The following is a 13,222-nucleotide window of genomic DNA, read 5'->3' as shown; positions in this document are numbered from 1 at the left end:
ACGTATTCCACTTTTTCATTATTAGTGTTAAAATAATATTGTCCTTACAACAAACGGTAATATTAAATGTAGGCATGTGAATATGTTTAGGATGTTACTATTATATGACATGAAAGTACTTTGGTGCCCAAAGGCACCAAAGGTTATGAACTGTCATACCAGTTAACCTAACAATCTGAGTACACATGCATAGTTTAGCCACCCAGTCCCCTGAAATCCCTGGAAGACAAATCCAAAAAGCCATCCACAAGCCTGTATTTTCAATACAGATGGTGAATGAAGAGAACATATTATATGGTAGTCATACATGCAACTTGCTCCATACAATCAATTACTTGAATGAGAAAAGTAGCGTTGTATAGTGTTTTAAAAACACTGAAACAACACCTATTTTTAAGTTTCCAGAGTGGACACAGTAACTCTATTCATGCATTCACCAAACAGCATATTGTTGGAGAAGCATCCAGATATTTTATTTCTCTTGAATGGCAGTTCTGTAGTCTTTGATGAACTCTCAATGCATTTACTACCTATTTGGTTGAAGTGAACAGCATGGCTTGGAATGATCTATTGTGTAAGAATACACAAACATTTGAATGAGAGTGACTTCTAACTATTCTTCAACAGGGGCTCACATATCCCACATCCTCCACACCCTCCTTAGATTCTCAAAGTCTTTTCCTGTGATTCTCAGATTGAGATGAACCAACAAAGTAAGACCCATGGTGGCCTTTTTGTAAAGGCACATGTACTCAGAACACTGAGTGAGGTGGTGTTTGAGAACACTCTTTTTAACACACACCCTATGTGCTGTAACACCAAATTATTCTGTAATCTTTGCTTGACTATGAGAACATCAACTGAAAATACACACATAAAACAACGCCTCTCAAAGAATGACACAGCTTCTTTGAGAGAAAACTAGTAAAAACTGTCCACAGTTGAAGACACCCCAGTCACATGTTGTGGACATTCTCAAATTCACGTCCACTTTAATAAAAAAAAAAAAAAAAAGGCTATGGGGGAGGAGAAGAAAAGAGGGTTTGAGACCCTTACATTTCAGGATTGAAAAGTTGGTTCTACTCAAGTTTGTTTCCTAACACAAAATACATGTATGGGCAAAAAGGAATAATTTTGAAAATGATTCTTCACCATTTTAAGCTTTGATAAGTCAAAAAGGTGAAAAGTATCCTATTCAGAATAGCATGAACTTTCACTAAATGCATAAAGTTATGTCCCCAGCTGTTCCTGCATGTCAGCTGTACAAGCATCCAAGGACTGTTATTGTAGAAGAAAATTAAAAAGCTTGATAATAGAAAAGAAAAACAAACAAATTCCTGTGAACTTTTGGAAACTGAGAAAATGAAAGATAAAGAGGTCAAAAACAAATATGTCAGAAATCTATTTTGAATAATATATTGTTTTTATTTTAGTGGTGCATTTATGTACTAGATCATTTCCAGTTGTGCAGAGACATAGTCTCTGACCTTAGACCATACAAGCAACCTACTACGGAAATGCAGTAGATGAAACACCCAGTATGAGAACAGCATGTCATTAAAGGGATGCTGGCACAACAGCGTCTGCTTTTGACATTGCACAGCATTTTCCCAAATAGAAAATTATTTTAAGCTTTTTCTTTAGAAAGGCTGTCTCTCCACTGTCTGCAACGATGCTTTGCACAACAGCAAACGATGCGTCCTACTTCTATCATCTTAAATAGCTTCTCTGTAATTTAGGTGAATTATAACCTGCAGAAAAACAACACCTCCCACCTCTCAAGTGCATAGTAAGGACTTGATTTTGGCAACCTGCCTATGATTCTGACAAGACTGAAAATAGGGCCACAGTCACACCGAACCTCCCTATAACACAAATTTAAGTACGGCTGCTAGAAGAACATCATGCAAAAACATCCTTCTTAACATTGAAATATAAGTTATGCACTTATCCTTGCAGCAGAAAGGAGAAAGCTTAGTATCTCTCTGACATATTCAGATTATACTGTGGACAAATGCCACATAGAAGCTTGAAAATTAGTACTTTCATCTTCAAAACAGGATGCTGCACAATAATTAAAGTGCAGGGCCACTTGTAGGTATCAGGGTCAGAAAAATACAAAACTAATCCTTTTTTCTTGTGACTTATCCATTCTGATCAAGTAATAAAACATCCTTCATTTCTTCTACCTTCATGCAGAAAGAACTTTCATATCTAACTGATACTGTTCCACAACAGATTGATAAGATTCAACATTGTCTACCCTTTGAATCAAACAAATTATAATAAGGGATGAATTTTCACTTCAGCATTTCATCACTACCAATTTTTAATTAAGAATAGTTATTTTCCTTTTCTTCGAACAAGATATAAACTAAATGTTTGTATCTTATTACCTAGGTCTTATTACAACTAGGTCTGCAAGGTAGCAGTGTATCCCTGTGAGAAATAATACCATAACTTTCTATCTAGCATAATTACATGGAACAGCTGATCAAACGTACTAAGAACATTAAATATGTAAAGGATATCTGTGATAATGTAATTTTAATGCACCCCAAAATATCTGAAGGATGTCAAATTTTAAATGTATTTAGTTTGGTGCTTTTTTTTTTTCCTGACCAAGAAGTGCAAAAACAATTGGAAATTACGGATTATAGTTTATAATTGAGGGACTCCTCAATACTGAGCAGTATCAGCACTACATCTAGAAAATATTAGCAACTTATAACACATGCACATGATGATGAAGGGAGGAATTTATTCAGAACCTTTTCTTCCTAAATATCCTGGCCATATCATTCATTGCTACTCCCCCAGTTACTCCCACATGTGATTTTGCAAGGAATTTCTCAGAAACATGAAAGTGCACTTTAAGTGATGACATTTTCAGGGAAGTAGGCTTCATGCTTAAAAATACAGCAACTTGTCTTTCAGTATTACCATGAGATAAGCACTTTCCAAATGCAGAAGAGGACACGCCTTCTATTTCCTGCAGAACCCAGCTAATCAGGCAGCATGTATCACATGGAGAATGAAGGAGAAAAATATTTGAAGAAGGTGCTCTTCCATGCATTAATTTGTTTTTAGTAAAAAAATTGCTAAAAATGATACAATGTGCAATTCAAAACAACACAGGAAAAAAAAATGTAACTAGCCTAACCATGCCTTTACATGGTCAAATACGATGTTCTGTGCAGCATGATCTTTGCATCATTCAGCAGACCGGGTAGTTATCTAATGTTTGTTTTTATTCTCCAACATGTAGTCCAGGCCTTACTCAGAAAACATTACACTTGTACTTAAAGTTTATTTTCCCAGATGGCTTCTGTCAATCTTTCACGTTTAAATTTTTGAAAGAATTTAGCACCCTGGTTTCTATTATAATGAAATGCAAATATTATAAACCAAAGAAAATTTCAGGAATGTAGTTCAGTGTCAGCATAAACTATCATTGTTACTTTTAGAAGCTGTTTAATGTACCAAATGGATCTATAATTGTGTAGAAGCGCAAATTGTACCTGACTAACCTGATTTTCCTCTACAATGAGATGACTGGCCTCGTGGACAAGCAGTGAACAGTGGGTATGGCATATCCTGAATTACTGGGGCCTTTGACTTTGCCTCCAAACATCCTTGTAGCCAAATTGGTGACATACAGACTGGATAAGTGGTTTATAAGGTAGGCGGAAAATTAGCTGGACTGTCAGGCTCAAACTGCGTTTGGTGGACAGCAATATAACGTCCAATGGGCAGCTGCTTACTACTGCCAGTCCTTGAAGCTTGATACTGTGGCTGATACTGTACGGTGCTTTTATTAACAATCCAGGTTATGGGATAGGTTGCACTCTCTGCAGGTTTCCAGAGTATATCTAATTTGGGGAAGACATGACTAGTGTGGTCTTGCTGGAAGGAAGAATAGAAAAAAAGACAACCGTATTCTCCTGGGCTTTGTTAGCAACAGTATAAATACCACGATGAGGGAAGCAGTTATTTCACTCTATCTGGCTCTTGTGAGACCACTCCTGGAGTATCGGGCCCGCCCAACTTTGGCCTCCCCAGCATTAGGAAGACATTGAAAAGCTGAACAGAGTCCAACAGATCAATATGAGTAGGATATGGAACATACGATGTAAGAGAGGATGAGAGAACTGGGTTGGTTCAGCTGAAAAGAAAGGGCTTGGGGGGTGAATCTTGTTGATGTCTAGAGCTATCTAATCAGACACTGCAGGGATGATTATGACAAACTCTTTACAGAAGTGCACAGTGGAAGGACGAGAGTCAACAGCAAAAGATGTAACAGTAAATTTTGACTTACAATATCATAGAATCACAGAATTAGGTTGGAAAAGACCTTTAAGATCATCAAGTCAAACTGTTAATCTAGCACTGCTAAGTCTACCACTAAAGCGTGTCCCTAGCATGCTGGAATAGGACTCAGAGCTGTTGCAGAATCCCCATCACTGGAGAGTCCCAAACTGAGCAGGAGGTTGCATGAAATGACTATTCTGCAGAATGCAATTATCTCTACTAATTGGGAGCAGAAAGCAAATGAGTATCACAATTGTTTAGTTTCAGGTTTCCTACGAGTATTTTTTAAGAAGTGCTCAAGCCCAGTAATTTGACCTATATTTCAACAACACATAAAACTGGACTGAAAAAAAGAATGTGCAGTAAGAGTCCTCTATAATTTATCTCATTAGTATTAGAGTTTTGCTACTGAAAAAATACAGTTATAGAAGTTTGGAACCAATAATCATAGTAGTTTCTTCAGAAATTACTTCTGTATGTCTCATTTCCTGTATTTGTGAACATAATCGATGTAATTCCCTGAACAATAAATTATTCATATTAGTAATGAGCATAACTTTGAATCATGTGCTGGAAATTCAACACAAATCAATAATGGAGGGCGACAGTTGCTTTGGAGCTCGGATACTCCTAGCTAAAGAAATTCATCTTGATGTTTTGCAATTTGATGAATACATTCAGCCAGTGATTTCAAAATCCAACCAAGAACTAAGATATTAGCACACACAAAATTCCTTTACAAAGGTATCACTTAAAGTGATAACTACCACACAGTTTCCAGTTCATCTCAATGTTCCAATCAGCAGAAAACAAACACAAAATCCTCCAAAACTTCAGCAGTAGATTAAAAGCAGGAGACAAAGATGAGAGAGACCAATTCAGACCATCTTACTAGTTTTAAGTAGTAAATCATTGTGCTGAAGTGTTGGCTACAGGAGTATAAATTCAAAAGCTAAAGAAAAGTTGATTAAAAATTAAAATACTGTTAATTTATAACTTTATTTAATATATGTGTTATTCAATCTTTTCTTCTCTCCTACTTAAAGAGCAATAAACCTATGTTTTCTACTTGTTTCTTAAATTAGCTTCCAAATTGTTAATTGTATTTTCAAATTTTACTTTTATACTTTCCTGTACTGAGAAGTTTCACACTTACAGAAACAAAGTTCCACAAACATCAGCTCTGCTGAAGAAAGGTGTAGGATAACATTAACACTTCCAAAGAAAGTATGCCTGAAGCTGTCATTTGTAAACAAAGACAGTCATGTAAAATATACTGACAAGCAAAATCTTTGAATATAAGGAGGTATCAACAGGCATTAAAGCTTAATTATTTTACTTATAAACCTCAGACTGGTTTCTGCCTCTCTAATTGTTTCAGATGGTTTTAAAAATGTCACCTAAGGGAATCAGAGGTGCTAAAGTGAACTATTAGTCAGAAATTTTGCTTTGTCTAAATAAAAAAAAAGACATACCTATTTGAAGCTTCAGTAGCTCATTCATATAGCAATAATTTATTTGAAATAAGTGTATAACACAGTAAATAAAAAAATGTAAACTCATAATTTTAGGCCTGTATGCTGAAAAAAAGCGTATGAATAAGCACATTGAAATTTTTGTAGATTATTTCATGTTGATGAGATCATAACTATTACACAGAGAAAAAAGCTTCGTGGATAGCTGTAGTTCTGCTTTTTTCTATTCACTTAATTACTGCCGATTATTAAATAATTAACTAAACTCCACAAAAATCAGAGATTTTCTATATAAGAATTGGAAGGTGTTTATGATTTCTTTGTAGTCTGGAAAGACATGAAAGAAATAAATCATTTTTCACCCTAATTTTTCAACCTATTTTTTGGGGTTGGAAACTATTCTGCAAAGAAATGTCATGTAACCAACCCTAAATCAAGGAAGGATGAAAATAATTACTGTAAAAATATTTAGCCATCATTCTTTTATTAAGGCCACATAACACATTCCAAACTATAACAGGATCAAATAAAAGCATGCATAATTTGTTCTTTGCACATTTTGCTCTCACGTTGCAATAGCCCAAATTCTCGACTTTTGTTCTACAAAATTTCAATATGCTTGAAAACTAAAGAAATCCAGTGATTCTAACCAACACAGGAACTATTTAAATTATCTTGATTTAAATACTTTCTCCCTGCTATCCTTGGCTAGAAGAATGAAAAAGCAGCAGAACAAAGCAGAAACTTCATTTTTTAAGTCATTAGAAAGGTGTTCTGTACTACAATGGCATGAAAGTTCCAGCTTGTGAACCAGGCTATATACTACTGCTAACCTCTCTCTAGAAGTGTGTCTTATTTATGTTGCAAAATCTTGGAATAGGACAAAAGCGTTCTTTGAGATAACTCTAATTGCTCTAATTAAAATTGCTAAATCCTTCTCTAAGCCTGGAGCAGAAAAGGGTAAGAATTTTAACACATGCATGGAAAAAGAACTTCTTTGCACAACTTGTCACAGTTAATTAAAATCTGCTCAGATAAGGCAAACAACCTTTCTTTTCACAGGGCATTTTAAAATGGCAAAATCACTGTTCAGCAGTCCTCAGATGGTACATTCACACAGCACAGCCTACCTACCCTTCTCACTGAGCTCTGTGCTCCTCCTGTTTAGCTGTCACTGCATCAAATTAGATAATTTAAAGCTAAGCCAGCTACATCTGTATTATAGCCTAGTAGGTCTGCTCTCTGCTGTGCCAGAAATATACTCTAAGTGGAGACACTGGAATGAAGGCTCACAGAAATGCTGTGTTACTTCCTATAATAAAGTAAGCACTGTTTGATTTGAGAAAGCTACAAATACGGATCAGTCCTTGTAATAATGCCACGCTAGGTTACCATAAAATAGTTCACAAAGTGGACGTTGTGGGGTTGCCATTTCAATGCACTCTGAAGATGAAAACAAATAATAGCTTTTTCTGCCATAACCTCTATCCTTAAGCCCATTTTAAATGTCAACCCCTATGAATGATCCATTTCAGCAACTACCTTACATACAAAACCACCCTTTACCTGTTAAATACTGTATTCCTAACTCCTTAATTTAGTTTTGCACTTGGAAGTATTAAATATGCATCGTTTGAATGGACCCAATTATTTTAAAAAATCAAAATATCATTCAACTAAACCTGCAATTTACTAACAAACAGTTTTTGTGATGCAAAATGCAAAGCTACTGCTGGTTACTCTTTCCTTGTTCCATACCATGCTATTATGCAAACCTTGAATCTAGAACTGACCCAGGAAGAAACCTTCTAGGAATATTGCCTCCGTTCTCTTTTGGAATAGTAGGCGATAGCCAGCCATCTGTCCTAGGGCTGGATTCACAGCTTTCTTTCCTATATTTTTATGTCTAATTTTTGTCAATTAATTCAAACGGCTGTTTTCCTTCGTTATGATGAAATACATCACCACTCTGACTACTACATTGGCATCTTAATGATTGCCTCACCCCACTTTCAATGCCTGCTTGGCCTCGAAGTTTGCACCAACCACTCCCCTCTCCCAGGAGAACCCTAAGGCTACAAGATCACCATTTGACTTAAACGGAGAGTTGCTTCTGACCTCTTGCTGAAGGTGTTGACAGCAGCCTCATACAATCTCCGCCACAATTCGTTTGCAGGACTTACATATCCTTCATTGCAAGGACAAGTTAGAACTTTTATGCAGTAAGAAGGACTAGCACTGTGCATGACTTCTGTGGCACCTTTTCAGGAAAAGCCAAAGGTCAGGGCTATGCATGTTGTCAGGACCCTCAATGCTTATTATACAAGGTACTATGGGATTAAAGGCTTCGGAGGAGGATCAGGTAGATACCACTGAGCACAGTGGCCAATAAAAAGAGAATACATTTGGGAACTTCCCCTCATACACTGTTCTCGGTCCTTAGGATAGCAGACATCAAAGGCTATCCCTATCTGAGCGTAAGGAATGCAGTGATGTGTGAGTATATTCTGAGGACTCCAGTGAGCGCATGCCATAGCACTGCTGTGAGCAAAGATAGATTCGCTTGGTAGCGCATATGTGTCCGGTAACAACCCAGAGACAAACAGCTCATCATCACATGAACTGCTGTTGGAAAGTTTGTCCTGATATCCCTTGTGAAAGAACATGAAAATGGGACAACACTGCTGAAGTCTACTGTATCTGACAATAATACACACTGAGCAGCCTATTTTTGTTCCCCTTGGGTAGAAACAATGCAGATGGTTTTGTTTTTATTCTTTCTTCTAGGCAGATGGGAAATTTGGGCCAGTTCTTTTTTTTTTTTTTTTTTTTTTTCCAAAAACTCTCAAGAAGTTACTCTTTATTGGCTGCGACACCATTAGTGTATAATCACAGGTCTTTGTTCAGGTAAATATATTCCTAAAGACAGATAGTAATGAACAATTCAAAAGAGAAAGGATTAACCAAGTTAGTGTACTTGTGTTGGACTGTCATTATGAAATGCAGTTTGACCGTAGTAATCCTAGTCTCTAGAACATCAGATGTGGACACAATCACACAATATTCTTCCATAAATTGCACTGATATTTGGTGTATCTATTACTCTGTGTAGTAGAGAAAGGACATATATCTACTCAGTGCATTTAGCATTTTGGGAGGAGCGGGAAGGATGTCCAAAAGAGCACAGCAAGCTTCGTTATCTTTAGAGCTATGTGCTGTCACTGCCATCAGTGATCATTCTGCAGCAGGTGAGTTTGGAACAATGAAGGGGCAGTTAACGTCAGTCAGGAGCTATTCTGAAAGTTGCAGGTCCAGCTGCTGGATTTCATCAAGTATTTCTTGCTGGTATGATAATAATCTTGTTTCTCAAAGTTAGGTCTAAAATACCAACAGCAATATGAATAATTTTCACTAAGACTTGAGGGGTACTCAAAATAGCAACATCTTTTTATAAGCTATGAAGCTTAAGCTTGTTTTCCAGGGAAGAGGAATGTGATGCAATCACACTGTCATCTGCTGAAGTCACTGCATCCAGATGTTCAATAAGACATTTAATTTTTCATTATTTTATGTTCATGAGAGACTGCCATCTGTATCAGTGAATTGCCAAATACAACCTACATTATGCTTGATACAGGATCTTTCCTTTGGATATGTAAGGAGAGATTACTTGAGCTTCATGGTATTCAGGACAATATTCGGAAAAATTTCAACAGAGCCAAACTGATAAGAGATACCTCACGCTATCTGAAGGAAAATCCGTTTCATAGGCTAGATATGGTAAACTGAGACAGTTCTCCGGGAGATGGGGAAAGACATGAAATATCTTCTGCATGAGGAACAACTAAGTAGCAAATGACTTCAGCCTGCAAAAAGAGAGAACTTGAAAGGGATATGACAAAAATCCAAACTCACAACTGGCACAGAGAATCCCAGTAGTGATCACCTGTACACTGTCTTCCAGTGCAAGAACAAGGAGCCATCTATGAAGCTACTGGGAGACAGGTTCAACCCCAAAAGAAAAGAGACAGGTTCTTCCTGCAGCAGAGAGCAGAACTACAGAACCACTTACAAGATGATGCCACAGATGCAAAAGTTTACACGGGCTGAATAAGACACTGACCAAGTACTTAGATGGCAGATCCATGGAGGATACTTAGCTGACAAATCACAAGTTCAGGAAATACCCAAGGTGTAAATCGTTTGGAAGATGGGAGAGTGTTACAGAAAAGTAATGTGTTTACCCTGCTCTTACCTTTTCCTAGATGTCTGTGTACGGTCACTATTTGAAACAGAAAACTTTCAATTAAGTGATCCTTGGCCAGAACCAGTACAGCTATTCTTTAGTTGCTTTCTTAGCTCAGACTTGTGGTTCTGTTACGAATTTCTTTTCCTCTGGAAATTAGTGCAAACCTTACTTCAATCGCAGTAATAACAGTAGCTGAAGAAATCAATTAATTTACTTTTGAAGGTCAGACTGCTGGCCGCTGCACCCGCACCATCTGAGAGACCATCTGATGACCTTGAGTCACAACATCACCACCTGAATTACATGTAAGCCTCAAAGCTGGAAAATGAAGGGATACCTTTCCCTCCAAAATGCAGACTTCTATTATCATTCCTAGGTTTTTTAATTATTTTTTTAACCAACAGCATAATACACATGCAACCCAGCACCTGTGAATTCTGACACCTCAGAACTTGCTTTGACTAAGATGGTCAAAACTGCTACTGAAGTTTTTCTCAGCTTTTCTGATGTGTTAGGACATAAAGTATCCACTCTGACCTCCCAGCTCTTGCAAATCCTTTGGGGATATTAATGTTTCTTTTAACAGCAGTATCTAAAGAAGAGTTTAGCACACCTTTTCAGATACTGGAAATACCAGTTAAAGAACAATCAAAAAAGTAGATGGCTTTCTTCAAGACAGCTCAGAAACTGCATAGTTAGTATTTGGGGTACCAAACGGCTAAAATAACTTACAGATTTGGAAATACAGATAAATATTCAGATAATAGAAGATTAGGTGAGGAAGGTGATGCAGATAGACCTAGGAAGATCTGCACGCAGACCACTTCCAACTGTGGGACAGTGACATTAAATATGAACCAGACCTCACAGAACACAGCAGCATGGTGCCCAAGAACTCTTCAAGTTTACTAGCTTGAGTCTGCAAGCCTGTGGTAGTAAACTTGCTTCAGAGGTAGTCAGATACAGTTCAGCAACATACCCTAATTTTCCCCAGCCTTCTGGACTCACCACACATGAGACTCATTGTCATGGTTTTGGCTGAGATAGAGTTGATTTTCCTTGTAGAGGCTTTTATGATGCTGTTTTGGATTTTTGATGGAAATAGCTTTGATAACACACCAATGGTTTTAGTTGTTGCATAGCAGCCCTTACACCAAGTCAAGGACTTTTCAGCTTTTCGTGCTGCCTGCCAGTGAGGAGGCTGGGGGTGCACCAGGAGCTGGGAGGGGACACAGCCAGAACAGCTGGCCCAGGCTCACCGAAGGAATGTCCCATACCACGTGGCATCATGCTCAGAAATAAAAGCTGGGGGAAAGAAGGAGAAAGGAGGGGGATGTTCAGGGTGATGGCATTTTTCCCAAGAAGCCATTATGCGTGCTGAGCTCTGCTTTCCTGGAAGTGGCTGAACTCCTGCTCGCTGACGGGAAGCAGAGAATGAATTCCTTGGTTTGTTTTGCTTGCGTGCATGGCTTTTGCTTTACCCAGCAAACACTCTTCATCCCAGCCCACGAGTTCTCCCACTTTTACCTTTCCCGTTCTCTCCCCCATCCCACCTGGGGAGACCAAGTGAGTGGCTGGCTGGTGCTCAGCTGCCTGTTGGCATTAAATCACAGCTCTCGTGCAGACAAGCCTGAGTTGTCAACATAGTCGAGCTTGGAGCTCAAGAATAACACATGGGTGCTAATAAACCCTTCATGATAAGGCCCAGTTCAATATGGAAAAAGCTTGGTATCTCTCACATAGCACCATGTCTCTGAGGCTCCCTAGGTGCTCAGCTCCAAGGCTGTTTTTTACATCATATCAACAGCTGGAGCTACAAGTTGCAGAATTCCCAGCTTATCCTTCTCAGTGCATTAGCTATGGGTTGGCAGTAAAGAGTAATTAAAGTATGTTAGATAAATGGCATTTGCACTTAGAAAATCAATGTCATCTCTACCTTCTCCAGGAAATCATTTACCATAAACATTAAGATTTAAATAATTGATGATTTCCAGACATGTGTGAATGAAGTGAGAATTCTTATCTTTCACCATCTACTCATCATTGAGCAGAAACAAAAGAAACCGCATTCCTAAAAAAAATTACACAGCTCCCGCCAGCTTTTCATTTACGTTGCCGGACTTAGAGCAGAAACAAATGGAAGCCATTTGGGGCTCTTCCTGAAATAGATACAAGAATTGGAACAGAATTATCATTGGTCACTAAATAAAGGAAAAACTGTAGTGTAGAAACTCTGGAATCATATTATCTTCACTCCAGACACTCAAGAGATTACTGCTCTAAAAAAAAAATAAATCTGGCCTAAATCTGGCTCAGAAATGCAATGGGGTCTTGCTTTCTTATATAAATGCTTACAAGAGCACAAGTACAATGGGTTGGGCCATGGAAAACATATAAATAAGAGTTATTAGGAAGTATTTATTTGCTCACAACACTCATTTCAAAAACCTTTTTGCAAGACCTTGCTTCCCCACCTTCTTAGAGAGGGGGCTTAGATCTTGCGTATATGTCAAAATAAAATCTGAACCACAAAACAGAGATACAATGTACAAAACCAGTCATAGATTCCCATGCACACATTATACATACATCTATAGCCATCAATTCATGCATTCAGTCTAGAGATGTATATTAAATAATCTTTACAGAAAATTGTACAATTAGTGAATACATGCATATAAGTACGTACCTGTGCGCATACACAACACACACTGAATTACTAGCCTTTCAGGAGCATAGCAATTAGAATGCTTTAGAAGGCTGGTTGACTACAAGTGGAAAATGCACTTAACGTCAAGGAATTTAATGACACTGGCTACACCACACCTTATTTATGTTCCTTTATTTTTCTAAGATGCTCATATTATCTGTATCCTAAATTTTACTGTAATCAGTTTGGGATAGTGAGTAGTGAAGAATGCCTGTCATCATACTCCCCTACTGTGCGATACAGACGTAATAGCGTGTTTTCTTTTCTGTTTTAAGAGAGGTGGGGGAAGGGGTTGCAACATTTGCAGCAGTGTCCCTTTAAGTAATCTTTTTTTTGGCTGTGCATCCAGGGCAGCTAATAGTTTTATCAAATACCCTTCACAGCAAGACGACTGTTTCCATGGAAACTGTAGAGCAATCATCCATTACTCCTGCAAAGATTTCTCACAGCTCTCTCCTAAATACAGGTAGCTACTTT

The 13,222-nt window shown here is 37.8% G+C and overlaps 1 protein-coding gene across 20 annotated transcripts in view; it reads right to left on the bottom strand.

Moving 5' to 3' along the window:
* Positions 1–13,222, bottom strand: part of ERC1 (ELKS/RAB6-interacting/CAST family member 1) — a 301,807-nt gene that overhangs the window by 223,261 nt on the left and 65,324 nt on the right. The window lies entirely within an intron of this gene.

The sequence above is a fragment of the Anas platyrhynchos genome, chromosome 1 (genome assembly GCF_047663525.1).
Source record: "Anas platyrhynchos isolate ZD024472 breed Pekin duck chromosome 1, IASCAAS_PekinDuck_T2T, whole genome shotgun sequence".
Classification (NCBI taxonomy): domain Eukaryota; kingdom Metazoa; phylum Chordata; class Aves; order Anseriformes; family Anatidae; genus Anas; species Anas platyrhynchos.
The sequence above is the reverse complement of the archived record's forward strand: the minus strand, read 5'-3'. Positions and strand labels throughout refer to the sequence as shown.